Consider the following 20,656-nt stretch of genomic DNA (forward strand, 5'->3'; position numbering starts at 1 on the left):
GGGGTGTGGAGCAGGGCACTTCCTCATCAGGGCAAGGCCCAAGCTGTCCCTTGCCCCACACACATGCACCCCAAAATGTCTTGAAACATCAATATCTCCAGCCTCTCATATGAGGGAATTTGGATCCATACCTAATGTCCTAAACAGGCACAGAATCTTAGGAATTTTAATTTCTCAGGTGAAGAAATTTATTAAAACTAACATGTTTTGGGAGTGGTCAAACAGGTAATGAAAAGCAACAGTTGCATTTTGCCTATTTCTCTATCACCGTATTAAAGAAGTTTAAAAAAAGTAATAAAAAAATTCAGACATTATTTATGCATCAAAGTCAGAAACATTAAACAAACATTAAAAAAAAAAAAAAGTTTAATCAAAATGAGAAGATAATGGGTATTGTTGGGTAATTTGTATGGTAATCCTTGAGAGTAACTAAATACACTTGCGCTGAATTTTCTCCTTTTCAGTTATTATTAATCAATGCATTTAATGGTCCTACCACTGTAGGAAGTTCTTCGAGGAGTCTACAAAGATGTGCCATAAGCCAAATCTCTTTATGTACCTGCACCAGCACAGATCCTGTGGCCATCAAAGAGATACTTTAGCTTGGCTTTGGGCCAATCCGCCAGCCAAGATCTGCTGTCCAAATATGACATGAACACATTGCCTTTGAACAAATAGCTATTCAGAACTCAGTTAAATTTATTACAACCACAGAAGCAATGTAGTTCTTTGTATTACAAGAATAAAAGAACTTTTTTACCTCTTATCTGAAGTACTACCTCTTCTCAAGGATAGTATTTTAAAAAGCCAGTGAGATTTGAAATTATAATAAAAATAATTTTTATTTTAAATCTGTTATGGGAAGTAACAGTTGCAAAACTGTGGGGGGAAATAATGTCACTAGTCTTGAAAAATAGCAAGGGTTTTCTTTTGAATTTGTTACTTTTTGGGATCATGAATAGCAAAATAATGATATCAATAAATTAGTAAATAACAGGAAAACTGGTTGAGTTAGATGTGCTGAAATTAGAGATAAACCACATGCTGAGATTATAAGTATTTTCTTTGGTCTGCTTACAGACCTTTATGCATGACACACTTGTTTAGTTAGCACAGTATGAGTCAAAGACGATGTAGCTGAAAACTCTTCTGCCCTTGACTACTAATTTTTCATTAGGAACTCAATATCATCTGCTATGAATATGATTTTGTTGGGGTTTTCTTCCTGAATTAATATGACAGATAATAACTAAATCTTGCATTTCAGAAAGCAAGTCAGTTCCTTGAAGTATTATATATGAATTATGCTTATTTTACAGTTTAGGTCCATATCAATATATTCCTCTATATTTCCTCTGACGCATATTTAGTCATTTTTCTCTCTGTTTAAAAAATTCTATTCAGAGACCAGTGTTTCAATAGACATTAAATTATTTCAACTATTTTACTGGAGCATTAGTTGTATTGGTTTCTTCTTTTAAGTTTGTAAATAGAAGTTTGCTTTCCCAAAGGTCTACTTTTTCTTTAATGTATTTCAGACAAAAAATGAGAAAGAGTATTGTTCTGCACCTTTGAGTTGCTGGTTTAAATAAAGGATAGATTTATGTCTATCTTTGAAAGGTTTCATACTGTGATGTTGGAAAAAATATTGTGAACCTCTTGAAAACCAGCACACATCTGAGATTACTGTAGGTCGCTAGCACCATTTGGGTCACGTCAGGATTGAGCTACAGATGTTTTAAATACTGTCACTTTTCATCATTTATATTTTAATGGTCAGACACTTCTGATGCATTTTGATGCTAGAGGGTGAAAAAGTCTGTTTTGAAATACCAGCCACATAAGTTTGAAAAGCCTCCCCGAGCACACTATACACACTCAGACAGCAGGGGACTGTATCAGAGAGGTGTTCGATCAAGCCTGGTTAACTCAGATGAAAGAACCCATCTCTTGAACAGGATGAATTTGTGGTACCAGATTTCTCTCATATACCCCAGCACTCCACTGATTTAAAGAGGATGTTAAATTAAAGCTATAGCATAGCAGCAGGGAGATGATTCCAGCAGAGATGGCATTAAAATTAACTTTCTTATGGCAAAAGCTATTGCATAAGAGACTGACAGGGAAGGGGAGGATGAGGCTGAGACAGTTTAATTCTATGACATCAGCAATATCTTTGAAATTTACAAAGATGATAATAAAGTTTTAATCAGGTAGTCAGAGTTAAAATGGGCAAATTTTACTGCTGACACAATGAATAACCTAATCTCAGAATAAGGAAAAAAGAAGTGTGGGGTGTTGATTCTGATCTCAATAGCACCTGGCAGTGCTATTGGTATCCTTCACTATTAGGAGAGGCAGTTCCTTCTAATCCTTCAGACTTTTTCTAAATTGTGAGAGTTTTGTGTTTTTTTTTCCATAGGGGAAAAAAATGTGCAATTGTCCCAGTTAGGCAGGCATCTAAGAAACCTGCTGGATCATATTAATCCATATTTGAGTGTTACATTGTCCTTACTTGAATGTTTCTTTCAAGGCTAAGCTGATTGTTGTGGGGAATAGTGTGCACACATATTCTGTTCTGGTATGTAACCATCATACAACCTCATCTTCTCACTCAGTTTCTGGAACTAATAAAAAGACAAATATATTATGTTTAGTTTAGACCATGTTAAATTTAGAACCCATCTGACTCCAGGAGTACTTCCTATTTATGGACAGAGCCCACTGCAGTTCCTAGCATCACAGAATCAGAGAGTAATAGAATTACAGACTTAGAGGGTGGTTGAAGTTGTAAGAGACCTCTGGAGTACATCTAGTCCAATAGCCCCTGCTCAAACAGAACCACCTACAGCTGGATGCCCTGGATTGTGTTAGGATGTCCTGGACTATATCCAGATGGCTTTTGAATATCTCCAAGGAGGGACACTCCAAAACATCTCTGGGCAACATTTCCCAGTGCTTGGTCACCCATACAGTAAAGGGTATACTTCTGTCCTAGGTTACACTGTAAGATGTGCCCAAAATATGTATTCTATCAACATCTACATAAGATGTTGAAACTAGGTTGGGCAGTGTTTCCCTTGCCCCCTCCCTCCAGACTATCTTCTGTTAATGGCCCATCAATGCCCTGCTGCATGACTCATAGATAACTCTCTCCATGAGCTATCTCTGTTTAATGGGCAATCAAGGACCCATTGCAAGACTGGTAAAATGATATCAGCCCATTGTGAGATGCTCCGCCCAGGGGGAGGAGCCAAGCAGTCCCACCTGGATATAATCTGGCATCTGGGACAGCACAGGCAGCTTTACCCACTGGATTCCCAGAGGACAAGAGCTACCAGACCTTTCTGCAGGAACACTGCTTCAACAAGACCACTTAATCTGGATTGCTACTACCATGGTTTCAGGTTGTATTCTGACTCTGTCAGTGATCTTTTGTACTATTGCATGTGTTTTATTTTATCTCTTTTTTTTTTTTTTTTTTTTTTTTTTTCTCCTATTAAATTGGTTTTTCTGACTTGGAGTCTCTTGCTGGTCATGCCTTCAAACTAACACAACTTCCTTCAAGGTCCTTCCTTGATGTTTGGAGGAAACACCCTTGAAAACAGATTGCCTCTATTGCCTTTGCACCTTCCATCAGGTAATTAGATTATTCAATAAGATTACCCATGGTCCCATGAGCTAAGAGGTCTCAGATCTCCCATGCTTTCCTCGTATTGGAGTTATCTATCCATTAATCATCACTGTAACCCCATCTGACCATCAATGTCTGATTAATATTTCAGGCAACAAATGAAATTATTCAGAAGCAATATGTTTGTCAATTATGCCCATTAGGAGTAATGTTCAAAATTTTTGTCTGATTAGAAAGGTTGATAATAGAAAAAACCTCAAAGACTCTCATTTCCTATAACTTTATTTTTGAGACTTCCTGAAATGTATATCTATGGTTTAGGATTAAAATGGTGCTTCTCACTTCTTAAATTAACTTATTTTTCTTAAAATAATTACAGGTTTTGAAGTAAATACCTACTCTTGACCTTGAAGTTATAAAGTCTTACAGAGGAATCTATAACAGACAGCTTTAACATTAAGACGAAGGATGATCCACACTATTAACTCCTCCTTTGTTTTCAACATTGTTGATAAATTCAACAGTGCACCATTACTATATTAAGATAATACTGTTTTTCACCAAATAAAGTGCTAGAAGGGGTTTGAGCTATTATGATGAAAATCTGTTTACTGCATAACATGCAATTAATGCTTTAGTCTCATATAGTACTTAGTATCTCAAACCTTTCTCTAAAATTATGACATTAATTCTGTCTTTACTGATATATATACACCTTTAATATACTGATAAATATGCACTCATATAGGAAGAACTATTTTTGTTTCCTTTCTCAAAACAATGGGGTTTCGTCACTAAGAAATGCCTGTAATTTTTTTTTTTCTTTGAGAAGATTTTAAAATGAGTAAGAATTGCTAAAAATTCAAAATCACTCTAATTTCCCAGGTATAAACTACATTTTAAGTTATGCATGTCTTCCTTTTACTGTTTCCAAGGCACTGTGAGAATGTACTATTTCATTCTTCATTTGGGAATTAGAGAAAGGTTTTATGATTTCAGACTGGCAATAAAACTTCTGAGAGTTGTAATAGCAGTATCTCTGACACAGACATGAGTGGTAATATACTCCAGTTTTAACTCTTCTGCCCATGAAGATAAAGAATTCCGTACAGTTTAATGTTGTATAATAAAAAAAATAAAAATCCTTATTGTTTAAGTCTTTATCGTGACTGCAAATATGTTAAGTCCTTGCCATGATTTAACATCTGCTGGCAACAAACCACCATAACTCCTCCCACACCAGAGGTGGGGAGAGAATGGGAAGAGTAAAAGTGAGAAAACTCATGGTGGAGATTAATAGGTTTATATTAATAGGTAAATCAAAAGCTATGCACTCAAGGATAGCAAAACAAGGAATTAATTCACTGCTTCCTACTGACAGGCAGGTATTCAGCCATCCTCCAGGAAAGCAGGGCTCCACCACATGTAGTTGTTTTTTGGGAAGACCAATGCCATCACTCTGAATGTCCTTCCCTTCCTTCTTCACCCACCTTCCTATGCAGAGTATGATGTCATATGGTATGGAATATCCCTTTGATCAGTTGGGATCAGCTGTCCCAGCTATATCCCCTCCCAACTTCTTGTGCTCTCTCAGCCTCCTTGCTGGTGGGTTGGGTAAGAAGCAGGAGAGGCCTCGGCTCGGTGTGAGCGCTGCTCAGCAATGACAAAAAATATATCTATACTATCAGCACAACCAAAGTCCAAAACGTAGCCCTATACCAGCTACTATGAAGAAAATTAACTCTATCCCAACCAAAACCAGCACAGTCCTTCAGTGGAAACATGAGACTACTTTAAAACTGACTCATTGAAAAATAGAAGATGAGAAAGAAGGAAAATATAAGAAGGACACAGACTATAAACAAGATTAACTATTGTTTTTAGAATTAATAATATCTGCAGTGCTGTGGAGGATCAAAAAAGCCCATGCAGACTAGGAATATCACACAATGCCTATACTGAAAATATAGATAAAGTTTAAATAATGAAAAGTCGAGATGAGCTTAATCTTGTTCTCTGAAGAATACGTCATTCAATCATTCCCTAGGCCTACATACAATAGTCGTGTGGTTGTGAAAGCTACCACCAAAATTGATAAACAGCTTGTGTCATTTTTCCTTACAAGGAAATTTTCTAAAAAGTAAAAAATAAAAAGGATGGTGAGTAATGTGGCATCAAAGGAGACACATTCCAAAACAAAAAAACAAAAAACAAAACAAAACAAAAAAAAAATCAAAACAAAAAAAGTAGATAACTCATTAGATGAAGTAAGAAGAAATCAAAAGGATTAACATGAATAAGGCAGGGGAGATATTCCCTGAGGAAGGAAGGGATAGTACAGGTGGGGGGTGGTGGTGACTGGCATACACCCTTACTTAAGGTGCCTAAAATGCATGAATGATGAATGTGTCTTGCTGGAAGCATAAAATGTATGAACTAGAACTCATCATTCCAATATAATTCCAGTTCAAAAAATGATCAGGAAAAAAATACTTTATCTCTTTGAGAGTGTTACATGTATATTTGGCCATATTTTGAGCAGAGTACTGACCCGGGTACAGGTTATTTTGTTCTTTTGTGTAGATTTCATAGTGAGATCAGAAAATACATGATCATTCTATATTTTTTTTCAGTATACACAGTGAAATTTTATTTTTATTGTCCAGATTCTATTTATTCAGATCTTGGATTTGCTAAATTTCAGTATGTGTTACAACACCAGCCTTTTCTTTGAGGCAAGCAGTAGAAGAAGAGACTGAATTGTGTCAAGACTTTTTGCTTTATCAAAGTTCTTAAGTTTCCTAACTATGGGCCTCCAGGTATCTTTCAGGAGGTGGTTAAGTGATGTCTCATACAAGTTACAAGGCTTCTACTTTGTATTACTGAGAATAAAGAGTGTATTGCAACTGTTTATGAAGTGCTTCTTATTATGCATTTTCACAAATAGATTAGATGAGCCTAACAGAACTTGGAATGGAACAGTAAACGCCTAATTACTAAAGAAGCTCATTCCATAGTTCTCAACCATTCCCTCACAGGTAAACTTCAATCTGGCTGGGAATTGAATCGTCACTTAACAAACAGAAGATAAAAATATTGCCATTTCCTTCCATTACCTTCCCTGCCTAACTTCCTTAAAAGGTTTGAAATGAGAAGTGAGGTTGGGTGTTGTAATGCATTAATTTGGTTTATATTGTGTTTCATCGGATTTGTAATCACGTGGTTTGTCCTTGCTCAGCTGTAACCCAACTCTGTTCCACTCCCACTCCTCCCTGATTGGGTAGTGGCTTGTCCCTGCCTCTGGGCCCTGCCCCCCCCCAAGGAAAAAGCCCCAGCACGGGCGGGGCCTGGCTCTCTGGCACCGGCGAGCCACTGGGAAAGAGGTCCAGTGAAGCAAGGCAGGACTTGAGAATAAAGCTGTTATATCCCACCAGGTGAGAGAGCAGGCTCTTTCCTTTTGCCATCAGCCGTCATCTAGTCTCATAGAGAAATACCACAGTTGGGGATTTGGGAAGGGTGGGGTATTACCTTTTATAAAAGATTCATAACATTTTCATGATTCAGTGAGATCACTGAAATACTCTTTTGTTAAATATTAAATTTTAAGCTATGTTTTGACATTTAGAAGATCTTTAGGGCCATGAATAAGTTGCCGCACTAAACAGAAAATATGCTGTGCTATACTTTGCTCTGTGGGTATAAAAGAGCTGTTTCACTTGGCTTCTTTTGTGCAAACAGCAATTCTGAAGCTTTAATTCCCCACTCAACACCTGGAAGGGCTAGAAGAGTTAACCGATCCCATTGATCATGACTGGTTCACTTATAGGTATATCAGTTACTGTAAATATTATGTTCTTTAGGATGTTGAAATTTCTGGCATTTTAGGGACTATTGGTTACATTGTTTTTTATCACTTCAATGAAGATCAAAGTTTTCAAGTACTTCTTTCATGCAATTGAGATACAGATGTTTGTCAAGCATTTGACTATGGGGTTTGTCTTTGTAACTTTTATATAACCAGGAGTAACATATCTGGAATTTGAGAAGAAGATTATCACAGGATAGATGATATCTTTTATGCTTTATTTGAGGGAAAAAATATCTTTGAGAAAGAACTGTCCTGTTCTATAAAACTGGCATCTGGATAGCTTAAGGCCAAAATTTACAGTAAAATTCCCTTCAAGAACATAGTTATTCACCTCTGCAAGCCACATCAAGATTCTGATTCTGTCAAGAGTACTTTCTAGTAACACAAAATTATTTTTCTAATTGCTACTTGATAGTTATATCTGAAATTGTCTAGTAGTGAACAATTACAAGGCACAATAAGGCAAGAGTTTTGCTCTTCTCTGTTCAAATGAGCTTGTCTGAAATGTCAGTATCACAGTACTGTACACATGTCAGGCTGAAGGACTGACTGCAGGCCTCTCTTCTGCATGGACTAATTCAGTCTTGAGACTGAATTCCACAGATAATGTTCCAGATTCTAGTACAGTCCTTTGGCTGATTTAGGCAACATCCTGCCTCTTGTGTGTTCTAGTCCAGAACCAAAGCCTTGAAAAAACACCCAAATGACATAAAAAATCTCCTTGATGTAGATGATTAATTTTATATATGCCTAGTTTTCATATGAAAAGTACAACTTTTTGCTTTTGCAACTGTATTTAAGAATAAGGAAAATTAATTCTATGCATTAGCAATAAAAAGTGATTAGGTAAAAATCTTTCATTACTGCTACCAAAATGCTGATGTTTTGCAGAATCCTATCCAGTAGAATATTAAAGTTTTTACAATAAAAAGAAACTAACAAATGAGACAAAGCATATGTTTATGTCAATTTTATTCCATATAACAATTGAAACTAACAATTTGGAACTATCTCATCTCATTAAACAAACCAGTTCATTAAACATATCAATGCTATATAAGAATTTTACAAATTGTATTTCTCCTGCTTTTGTGAAAGTTAGAGAAACGTAAGGAGACGGTTTAAGGAGACTCTAGACACACTAGGACTATGTCTCCAGGGAAAGCTAGCCTAAGGAGAAAAGCTACTTTGTGCTTCAGTGAAACCTAGCCTCCATTATACAAGAATATTTCCTGTTCTCTGGGGTCCCGTGTAAAAAATACTCTGGTGAAATTCAAAAAACGAGTCCTAGTTTTCCATACAGCTGAGACAGAACATATCCTACATATTCCTCTAGAATCTGGGGCATTAATTATTTGAAGAACATCATTCATGAATTATCTTGCTTGATAAATTCAGAGAAACTGCCCAAATCAGAAAAGAGTTCGATAAAAGTCCAGGCATTGGTTGAGAAACTATTACTATTCTTGGGAATTTTGTAAATTGTAAATATATATATATCTCTGTGTGTGTGTAATAGTTACACATATATATGTGAATGTATATGAGATAAAATAAACATATATACTTATTTGTTTAAATATGTATGTATGTACAATGTATAATATACACATATATACATTTAATATTTTTTTTAAATTACAAAATAGTTTGCTTAAGTACCACATTACAAAGATTTGAGGGATGATGCCAGTACTTTCCAAACTTTCATCTTCATACATGGTATGGCACTGACTTAATACTGTGGATTTACCCCCTACTAGAGCAGATTCAACTTATCTAATTTTAGCTTCAAAATCAAGTATCTAGTGTCAGCTACCTTCTTCGTCTTCCTCTATTAGAGAAGAGTTATTAATGTAGTTTATTTAATTCTTTTTATCTTATCCACTTTGGAATGGAATTAGCTGTCTTCCCTACAGAAAGCGAAGATCTTAGGTTAGAAAATATGTTACTCTAGATTGAAAAGAAAAAAAAACCAAACAACAAAACCACAAAACTATATTGAAACATATTTTAGCCTTACTTCTGTTTAGTTCACTTTAGTCAGGTTCTGATAAATTAGGCAACAGCATACCACCATGGAATTTCTTGAAAGTATAATAAGCAACATGATAAGAAATGTCTTTGGATATAAAACACACATCGCTTTATTTTACAAGTTAAAATAATTTTTTAGGGAAGAAATTGCTTCAATTACAAGTAGACTGTATTTTGCATAATGAAGAGAAATTGTTCCTTCAAGGCAACAATGAATATGGTCTATTTCAAATATGAAGTTTAACAGATTTTCATATTAGAAGTACTTACTTCTTTTATTTCTCTATTTACTAAGTGCAGAGAGCAACTTTCTCCTAGTAGATATATCTCTAAAACTATAGGTATCCAGAGGAATACTGCTTTCTGAGCATGTGACATTTGTTGAGCATTATAACTTGAAGATTTTTTTTTCTTTAATATTAAACATATATCTTTGCTTTGATTCATAATTCAATATGTAAATAGATAATGAATGAAAATTTGGATTGCTAAAAGATATGTGTTAAACTTGCAACATAGCCAGTATACTTTAATATAGACAGTATGCTTAACACCTTTCTTTCTCAGCACATAAATACAAATATGCTATCCACATGTTCCAAGACCAGAACAAACCCTTCTTAATTTTAGAGTGAATGATAAATGGCACTTGTTATATAACTACTGAGGCAGTAAAACATCCACTGTTCTAAATGCTCATGTGCTAATAGAGGTAACTATTACTTTGTTTTTCTGAGCTGCTGATAATGGTATTATTTTTAAACAACAAATAACATTAGGTACCTAAGATGTCAACTCACATGTACTTGTTTTGCTTTTATCCTGAGTTTTCAGGCAGAATTTCGTTATTGACTGATGGCATTGTTCTGACACTATGAAAATGGCTATTAAATAATCCATTTACTACCAAATTAATTTAGCAGTTTTAGATTGCTCATTTAGATTGATAATAACCATTGCTATTAAAAATAGCAGATATAAGTGCACTCCTCACACAAAATAGAAGACTCAGGATATTTACCTTTCAGATTATCTTTTTTCTATATCCTGAAATACTTCACAATACAAAGTCTTGATGTTATGAACAACTGGAAAGTGTTTTTAGTCTTCAGCTGCTTTCAATAACAAGCAATAGCTCACCTTCACATGAAGATTTCATCTTCACAAGATTGATATTTGTATGCATTTTGTAAAGTACAAACGTCCGCTTGTTGGATGTATGATCCTTGGAGTCAAAGACATGGAACACAGAAAAGCAAAGTATCTAAGAATGTGCATAACTGATGTGCAAGAAAAATAATGTATTATTTCTTAAGATCTCAAATTTGCTGAATATTCTTGCAGTTTTTGCTATAATGTACCTGGTTTGTATTTATTTTCAGTCTCATAGCATTTTTGGGAAACCCTGTGTCTGCTGTTGACCTCTCAGATTCCCTTCAAGTCCTAGCTAGATACCAAACCCAACTGGATTATAGAAAAGGCACTATTAATGCAAAGTAAGGTTGTCTTTCCACTGAATTCACTCTGTAATCCACAATTAATGCTTCATCCTCTATCATTTTTAACTCAAGCCTAAATTAAGAGTCAAACATTCACAGAATAACAAAGCTGACTTCTCAGCTTCAACCACTAAGAATTTGGGGGTTTTGTCTGTGTTTGGATGTTGTTGTTGATTTGTCTGGGTTTTGTTTTGTTTTTGGTTTTTTTAAAACTGTTAATGGAGAAAGTTGATGAGCTAGATTTTGCTGGGATAGAAAGTTACCACTATGATAAACAGGTAAAATGTACAAGTTTTTCTGTTCTGTTTTGCCTTTATGGCCATTGCTGGGATAACCTCATTCTATTACCAGATAACTGCAAATCAAGTATAATTCCTATAACATCATTTTATAGTGGTTTTAAATTTACAGTTAACTTTCCTTTTGTCCAGCTAGATAAAATGATAAATTAAAAAAGAAAAAAGAACCAAAACACAAAAAACCCCCCGTAACTTAATCACTTCCACTTCACATAGTAAATATGAAATACTTTTAGAAGCATTTAACTTTTAAGTAATATCTAAGTAATTTCTAGTTAAGTCTTGGATGTTTTATTTATAGAGTACCATTTTCTTTTTTTATCATTGTTGGTTATATTTATATTTTAACTAGTTTATATTAGTTATTCCTGGTCATGTTTTAATGGATATGGTGGCCTTTGGTCAAAGATTTGATTTGGTGAACTTGGAGGTGTTTTCCAAATTAATGATTCTATGTTTCTATTCTATGACTTTTAATGTATTTGATTATTCACAGAAAAACAAAGTTGTATTAAATGTGCCATCAATTTACAGGGCTATCTAGAAAAAGACAGGGCTGGGTTTTTTTGAAAGGATTTTAAACTGTGAAGTGTTAGACAAGATTCATAGTGATGGTGACTGTCATAATGGCATGGAAAGAACAGGAAAAAGTGAGCCTAGCAAACCTATTATTTGGGGTTTTTTTTCACACAAATTATAGTGCTTTGGTTGGTGGAATCCTCCAAGATCCAACTGAAATGTAAGTGACTGATTCATAGGGGAAGATTCAGTAAAAGCATACTCAGTTTGAGCAAGTTTTTCCTCTTGTTTTCTATAGTTTGCAACAGGATTTTGCTCGAAAAGCCTTCTCAGATCCCAGCTGCAACAATGGTACGAGTTGAGTAGGAACTAGAGCGAACCTCTTAGTTATATACAGACTTCATAATGCTGGATCATTCCCTTTCTGTTACTCTCTCTCTCCCTTAACTGAGAACATCTTAATTTCTTTGGTTTTTTATAGGACTTTCATTACCCTTTTATGATCTCTTTGTTAAACCATCGTGAAATAAATCTAAATTGCCGTTGTGTGTCTTTTATGAGCTATTTGACTATATCTTTACTATGAGGGGTGGGGTGGGGGAAACCAAACAAAAAAAGACAAAAAACAAGTTAACAATAACTTGGTGGTCTTTAGAACCACACTTCATGTCTATAGAACTGAAACTCTCATGCTTTCCTTTCATGTAGGAAATAATATTCTCATTTAAGGGAAAACCTTTGTACTCATGAGTTTATGTTACAATTTGACTAAGAGAGTCAAAGCAAATTAGAGAATGAAGACATCAGATAATTATGCTGTGAAATGAACTTCCAAACTGTCGTTCAGTTGAAAGTACTAACATACATTACCAAATTTATATTAACAATTTTTTTTGCCTTTTCAGTCCTAGACTGTTAAAGCTGACATGTTTCAGTTAAAAATCCACAAAGAGAAAATACAGTCTGAGAGAGGAAAAAAACCTATCTTTGGGATATATAAGGAAAATGTGTCTCAGTAAAATTAAATTACATCTTTAATGAGCTAAAAACACCTCTTTAATCTCAGTGAACTATTTTTATGTGATTTCTTATGCCTATGAGTTCCACAATAATTGAAAAACTTTTACCTAAATCTATTACTGACTTTGACTACAGTAACGGAAGAAAGCAAAGGTTATTTTCTTTTTAACATTTTTCCAAAAATTCTTGTTTTAGCTACTTAATCTATTAAAGGATAAATTAACTAAAAAGGTTAGAAAGTACCATCATGGCATTTTATGTAAAAATTCACATTCAGTAGACATAAGCCCAAAATTCGATCATAAGGGGCAGTGAATGAGTTGATGTAATTACCTGTGAAAGTTTTCAGAAATAAGGCTCAGTATGAAAACTGTTTCTGACTACACTTGAGTTTTTGTGTATTGATACATAACTGCTGATAAGAGCCCCAGCTAAATATTACATTAGTGTTAGATTTAGTGATGATTATTTAGAGTGAGCAGAGGCTGCTAGGAAGATGATACCACTAACGTTATTACAAGATTCATTTTCCATTCTCATGTGCAGGAAAGACTAAATACCTGAAGGAAACAGACATGTTGTATTGTGGCTTCTATTTAAGCCTGTGTCATAGTTTTCCAGGAATGGTTGTGCTAGATTTGGGCTGGGATAGAGTTAATTTTCTTTGTAGTACCTGCTCTGGGGTTATGGTTTGGATTTATGTTGAAAACACTGTGGATCACATAAGGATATTCTGGTTGCTGCTGGGCAGTGGTTACAGAGTCAAGGCATTTTCTGCCTCTCATACCCCACCACCCAGGAGGCTGGGAGTGCATAAGAATTTGTGAGGGGACATAGCCAGGACAGCTGACCCCAACTGACAAAAGGGATATCCCATACCATATGACATCACACTCTGCATATAAAGCTGGGGGAAGAGGAAGGAAGAGAGGGATGTTTAAAGCAATGGTATTTGTCTTCCCTAGTCATTATTAAATGTGATGGAACCCTGAATTCCTGGAGATGCCTGAACACCTGCCTGCCAGTGGGAAGTAATGAATTAATTCCTTGGGTTTTTTGGTTGTGCCCATAGCTTTTGCTCTTGATTTATCTATTGCACTGTTTTTATCTCAATCCAAGAGTTTTTTCTCTTTTACTCCTCTGATTCTTTCCCCTATGCCACTCTAGGGGAAAGACAGCAATCAACTGCATGGTGCTTAGTTGCTAGCTGGGACTAAGCTTCTATGAGAGTTTCTACAGAATTTTATTTATAATTTTCCATTTCTCTGATAAGAAGGTCTCTTGCTAAAAGCTTTGACTACTTAACCAGAAGTTCACCCATCCCAGCTGGAGTAAAGGCTGTGTCTGTTTGGACAGTTGTTCAATACCCATAGAAATGTCCATTAGGCATGGACAGATCACTCCCATTGAACATGCTGTAGGTATCCATAAGTCAACATGTTTAAAAATGTGGAGTAATTTGTTCATATTCATTTGCCATCTGTGTTGCACATGTGCAGTTACTGTGTGCCCAAACTGAACTGGATTCACTGAACATGTCCACAATAGCAAGTAATGCAGATAAATAGGATTGGGCTTGCAGAGTGAACAGCTGGTACTGGGAATGTGATGTACACATTAAGTCTTTCAAAACAACTTCACTTTGAACTGTACATCCATCAGCTGTATGGGTGCCAGGCAAACATGGATTTCTCAACAAGTTCTTTGTCTTCTCAATAAGTTCCATTCAAAGTGTGTGCTGAAGAAAACAAAGACATCTGCTCCAAAACTCACTTGTAAATTAAACTGAAATTACTCTTTAAATGTCCCTACTTGCCTCTGTCTAAAACTGACTGTTGGAAAATAACAAGTAGTACCTTAAAGTTAAGGAGAAAAGGATGCATGTTTTCTTTGTTGTTTTCTTCTGACTTTGACTTTTATGGAAATGGATTAGTCAACTAAATATTCCATTGGGAGTAACCCAAATTATCGATTATTTGTTTAACAGAGGCAAGTACTGGAGCTGAGTTACTATATTGCCACATTCCAAGGGGAAGGAGCAGTTGGATAAATGCAACTCTATTGCTTCACAAACTAGATCAGCATTTAAAAATTCTACTGCAAACGGGATTCTTGGAAACCACATTTCACATCCAGGGATGAGTAGTATATACTATGAACAGTCTTTTTTGTAAGCAAACTTTATAACACCAACCAAAACTTTCTCTCATTACAAGCACAAACTTGATAATAGAGAAAGAGATGATTTAGTGATCTATTACAGAGAGAATAAACAGCTCAGTTATTGAAATTAAGCTGGATATGAAGTAAACGATAAAAAATTCATTGGCTTTTCAAAAGGAGCTTTCACTTTTAGCATCTATGAAAGATATGTGAACACTCTGAATTTATTTTTCACAACCTAGTCCCCCCTTATTTATTTCTATAAACCCAGAAATATTTAATGTTTATAATTTAAAAACAAACAAAAAAAAATTCAGCCTACATAAACATATGAGAGAATATAAAATGTTGCTATGCATCCCACAGGTCTCAGACAAGAAAATATATAAGACTTACTTGGAAAAGAAAAAACACTTTGGAAATGTTATATATGGTTATACAGTGCTTTTTCAGAAGTTCAGTATTCACTGAAATTTTATATTTATTTTACTGATCAATATTGTTCATTTGTTTAATTTGATTAATCAAGTCCAGCTACACCTGGTTGCTCAGGATGCTGTCCACCACCTTTTGAATGCCTCCAAGAAGAGAGACTCCACAAGTTCTCTGTGCAGCCCATTCCAGATCTTGGTCACCCTACCAGTAAAAAAATATTTTCACAGGTACCAAATATTCTATTTTTTTAGGAGAGGAGAGGGTTTCATTATTTGATTCAAAGGTTTCTCTATGTTTTACTAACACTGAAACTGAAATACTTTAAAACATGAGAGAGTGAAAGTTGTAACCCAATTAAGGCAGCTGGAGTTTCCCCACTGATTTCAACAAAAGTGAAAAATTGTTCTGATGATCTCTGATTTTTCAGGAGAAGTTTCAGTAAAAATCTCTTTCCTGATGTTCAGAGGGAACTTCCTGTGTTTCAGTTTCTGCCCCTTGCCTCTGGTCCTCCCACTGGGCACCACTGAAAAGAGTCTGACTCTATTGGTTTTGCACCCTCCATTTAGGTATTTATATGGATTGGTAAATTCCCTCCTGGATTTTTTCTTTAGGGTTAATAGTCCCAGCTTTCTCAGCCTTTCCTCATGGCTATGCTCCAGATCCTTAGTCACCTTAGTGGCCCTTTTTAGGATTCTCCGTACTATGTAATTTTTTCCCTTGTACTGGAGAGCCCTGAACTGGACTCAAGAATGTTATACCAAAAAATGGTCATGGTGGAGAGAAAGACAGGGAGTTGTCATATGAGTGTATTTTTGGCTCTGAAGTCAGAAGAAACCTCAATGGTTCCTTACCCACAGCAAAATCCCATCAGATACTACTGTTTCAGTAACAAAAGCTGGTGGAGTGTGAGGCGGTAATCTTTCTTCCAACAACATCTTTTATACCTGTGAAACAAAGGTTACCAGAAAATTTATATCAGTTCTAACTTGCCATACACCAAAGCATCCCATCCTTACAGCACTGGCAGAGATGTGGTAGGTTTTAGCAGATCCAAAGCTTAGTACAGATGCAAAATACCACTTTAATTTACATAATGCATATGCAGGTAAGGAGCATGGGCCTTTCCTTGCCTGGGGTAAGAGGACAGTTTTTATGTGATTAATTAGACTGGAATCCAGACATGATAAACAAATCTTTGTCATAATTTTTCTGTGATTGCTGCTGGTCCACTGCACTGTTTTAATTAGCTGTTTTAACTTGCTAGAGGCCTTGCCCAGAGTAAGGATCTGATGGGCATAAAGATGAAACTTAAGCAATATTTATGCAAACATGTTCCTCAGGTTGGCTGAAGATTTCTCTGCAAAATTATTGTCCTTATTCTTAGGATGATGCAATTCAGTAGTTCCCCCAAGCACCATCTTTTCCAAAAAGCCCAAAACTTTAAGGACTGAGTAAATCTCACTGGTGCTTGGTATGATGATCATACTTCCTGTGTGACTGTCTCTGGTCACTGCTTGTGCTTCTTCAACTTCCTACCAGAGCCCAGTACATATCCACAACACTGTCAAGATAATAAAAAAATGATAGCGGGAAGAGGTGTGCGTGAAAAAAAATGTCATGCTCATATTCTAACCTGTAACCTACAGCCTCTTCTCTGTCTTCCGTCCACTTCTGGCTGCTGGCAAATTCGTGGTCCTCTGAATGCTGGAGAGTATCTCCCGGGACAAGTAGAAAACAAGATGAGTTGAGGAAACAGCAAGACATGGAGGCTCTTTTAGTAGTCAGATAGTACATTGACACTCTGAACAAAATGCCTGTGGCAGTTGAGCAATCCACTGCCACATCTCATCTTATACATAACACTACTCCAACAGTTGCCACATGTCTCACTGTTTCTCTCACTTTTCTGTGCTTATGCTATTCTCATCAACCACCATCCTTATACTTTATTCAACTGCCTCCAGAGCCAGCACCTAAATTTGCCATGGTGTTGTTTACTACACCAAAATTTGTGCATTAAAGGAAGTTATTTTATATTCTAAAAGCTTTCTATCACAAAACAGGTTTGAAATCACAAATAAAAAATAGTGAGAGACTAATAATGTTAATATTTCAACTATTTTAAAAATTAAAATAGAAATTATTTTTATGTCATCAAGAATGAATGGTTGAAAAAATGAAACAATCAGCTGACTTCTTTGAGCCTTTTTAAGTGACTAAATTCACAGAGCATTAATAATTTCCATTTATCCTCTGAAAATCTTTTACCATTTTGACTGTTACATTTTGCCCTCCAAAATTATTTAATTTCAAATGATGAGAAAATATATTTATAATATATGTATGAGACAGGATCCAGGGATTAAAATTCCATAAATGCCTCAGCTAGCCTGAGAGATTTTTAAAAAAATATATATATTTATTCAATAAAGAGAAGGCTAATCTTAAATCTTAAATTAAGTATCTTTAGGTATCTTAAATTACACTAGAATTTGTAACATTTTTGAGAACATTGTGTCACCACCTTTCTCATCACTAATAGCAGATTCTTTAGCAGCTTCGCAAGCTAACTGGTTATGAGGATTGCTCTGTCTTAATACCATAACCATAGACTTACATTAGACCATTAAATATTCCAACAAACGCATGCAAGAGTATCATTACAATTAGGTAATCAGAGGGAACATAGAGTAGCAGTCAAGTAAGGCAGTGCATGATCTTGAAAAGAACAAAACAGTACTGTCAAAATTCAAGTAAATTAATATTAAAAAAAAAAAAAAAGGTATTGCCATGTCTGAGTATGTGAGCAGCTGTAGGCATTGTTTTGTAAATTAACAAATTAAGATCAAATACTTGATCAAGTATGCTATTCAGGTTTTCCACTGCCAAGTTCTGTATTCAACTTGTCAAGGTTTAAAAATGTCCCTGGAGCTCACATCATTCTAATTTTACTGGGGAGTACATTGAAAGTTGCATATGGACAAATGTCAACATCAAGGGCCTTGTAACTACTAATTTTAATTCACTGATGTATTTGAATTTAGAAGGTTAAAGAAGAAAAATCACATGAGTCAAATGCTTTGCTTTTATTATCCTTATTGAAAAAGTCTTTCAGTAATCAAAAGAATTAAGGAAAGAAAGGGAAACTCCTTTAATCACAGAAATTGTTAATTTCTGTGGAATTATGGAGTGTCATACTTGTAGAAATGGAAAACTTGAACAGATATTTGACCAAGAATCTGGCCTTTATTAATTTTTGGCCCAAAAAAACCAAAAAAAAGTTTAAATTCTGTGTAAAAGAATGTGGAAAGTGAGGGTATGTTCTTGTTTAAGATACTTGATTAAGGGCTATTCAGTATAAGAGAAACAAGTTGTAGGGGTTTTAGTGTTAATTTTTTGTGGGAGGGAGAGATTAGGAGAAAAATAAACAAAGCAGGCTTAAGCTTAAAAATTAATTATTAATTATGTTCTTGTTTAAGATACTTGATTAAGGGCTATTCAGTATAAGAGAAACAAGTTGTAGGGGTTTTAGTGTTAATTTTTTGTGGGAGGGAGAGATTAGGAGAAAAATAAACAAAGCAGGCTTAAGCTTAAAAATTAATTATTAACACCCACTAAAAGAATAGAAAAAAAAACTTCAAAAACACGCTTCTTTCCTCTTACAAACTATTAACTTTCTTATTGAACAACATAGAAAAACACAATTTAGGGTTTTCAGTCAGTTTCACCACTTAGACATAACTACACATTCCTTAGGAGAAGAGTCCTTCTAAGATCTTTTTATGAAGACGTTTGCTATAAGACAAAGTAGTCCAGTGCTCTCTGTTACACATTCTGCTGCCACCTGGAGTTTTCGCAGACTGTGATGTTCTATCCGCAGAGCTTCTCAGTGTATCTGGGGTATTATTTACGAATACTTCTTCTGATCTAAAATTATCTTTGTCTCAAAGGGCTGAGACCTCCTTTTTGACCCAGGAGTGGGGGTTTCAAAGTTCCCAAATAAATCTCTATTACACCAGTCCTTAATTTTGGTTAGAATAGCATTCTACCCGAATAATACTAAGAATGCTGCAAAGAACAGTTCATTTCTTCATAATTTACCTTAAAAGAGTCTGGTTAAAGATGTCCACTTCTTCAAACCTATTCCAATATTATTAGTTCTTTCACGTCTCATCTAACTGACTTCATGCAGTGTCTGTTCCATGTACTTTCTGGTTTTCTTTCTTCTTTCTCTCGAGGAAGAATTGTGCTTTAAAAATTCTGTGTTGCTAAGAAAGGGTTAAGTTTACTCGGGCTTGCAAAAGCCACGTGCACGCATCGAGCTGCAGAGCTGAAGAAAAAAATGCAAGGCCGTGCTGATAAAGGAAGCTGGTAAATGTCCTTTTTTCCCCCCCTCTGTCTCATCTAAGGCAGTCCAGCTCAGAGCTGTTATGGAGCTGCAGGTTTGCTTTCTCCGCTGCCAGAGGTGATTAAGCTGGGCCATGTTTTGGCCCCTTCTGCCGTGGTCTGAGCACATGGCCCCGCACTGCCGAGCTGCAGCTGCCCCTCTCCCCTGCCCGCCAGCAAGGGAAAGGGGCTCAGCCGGCCCAGGCCCTCCCTGTGCAGGCAGCGGCCCCCAGACCCCCGGCCAGGCCCGGCCCGGCCGCCCAGCCGGCAATGGGGGGCCCAGCCTGGGCTCCCCCCACTCTCCATGCGGGCAGCAGCTTCTGAAAGCCCGGCCAGGCCCGGCCCGGCCGCCCAGAGGAGCAGCAGAGCCCAACCGGGCCCGGTGCCGACCACCTTGTTACCTCATGGCAGATCACTGAAGCAAGAGAGTGAGCGGTCAGCTGCGGATCGGTTTTAAATGTTCCTTCCAAAGTCGCACTGGCATTTCTCATTGGTCAACTTAGCTGTCAATATCCCGGCCTGCTTTCTGCTAGGTCCTTGTCCTCCCCCTCCCCCCCAACCCACGCCACAGTTAGGGCAGGGAAAAACATTTTACATTTCTCTGTATCCAGAAAACAAAATTGTGCCAACCTATGATACAAGTAACAACAAAATTTAAAATTAAACATATGTACACACAAACAAGAAAGTAACAACAGTGACAATAATGAAGTTCAGAGCTCGGATGGTGGATAGGACATAAAGGAACTACTCAGATATAGCCTTGAAGATGCTTACTTGGAATAATGGAACTGCC

The 20,656-nt window shown here is 36.1% G+C and overlaps 1 long non-coding RNA gene across 2 annotated transcripts; it reads right to left on the reverse strand.

The window, feature by feature from the left end:
- Positions 1 to 14,196: 14,196 nt before the first annotated feature.
- On the reverse strand, positions 14,197 to 20,309 carry LOC120749066 (uncharacterized). 2 transcript variants are annotated; one of them, XR_005699516.2, is made up of 5 exons: positions 20,262 to 20,309; positions 19,576 to 19,804; positions 17,108 to 17,178; positions 16,326 to 16,418; positions 14,197 to 15,675 (listed from the first exon to the last, which is right to left on the reverse strand). It is a non-coding gene; the product is annotated as an uncharacterized LOC120749066 (long non-coding RNA). The 2 variants fall into 2 exon arrangements; XR_005699515.2 differs by having other exon boundaries at positions 14,197 to 16,418.
- Positions 20,310 to 20,656: the final 347 nt, after the last annotated feature.

The sequence above is a fragment of the Hirundo rustica genome, chromosome 2, assembly GCF_015227805.2.
Source record: "Hirundo rustica isolate bHirRus1 chromosome 2, bHirRus1.pri.v3, whole genome shotgun sequence".
NCBI classification, from domain to species: Eukaryota; Metazoa; Chordata; class Aves; order Passeriformes; family Hirundinidae; genus Hirundo; species Hirundo rustica.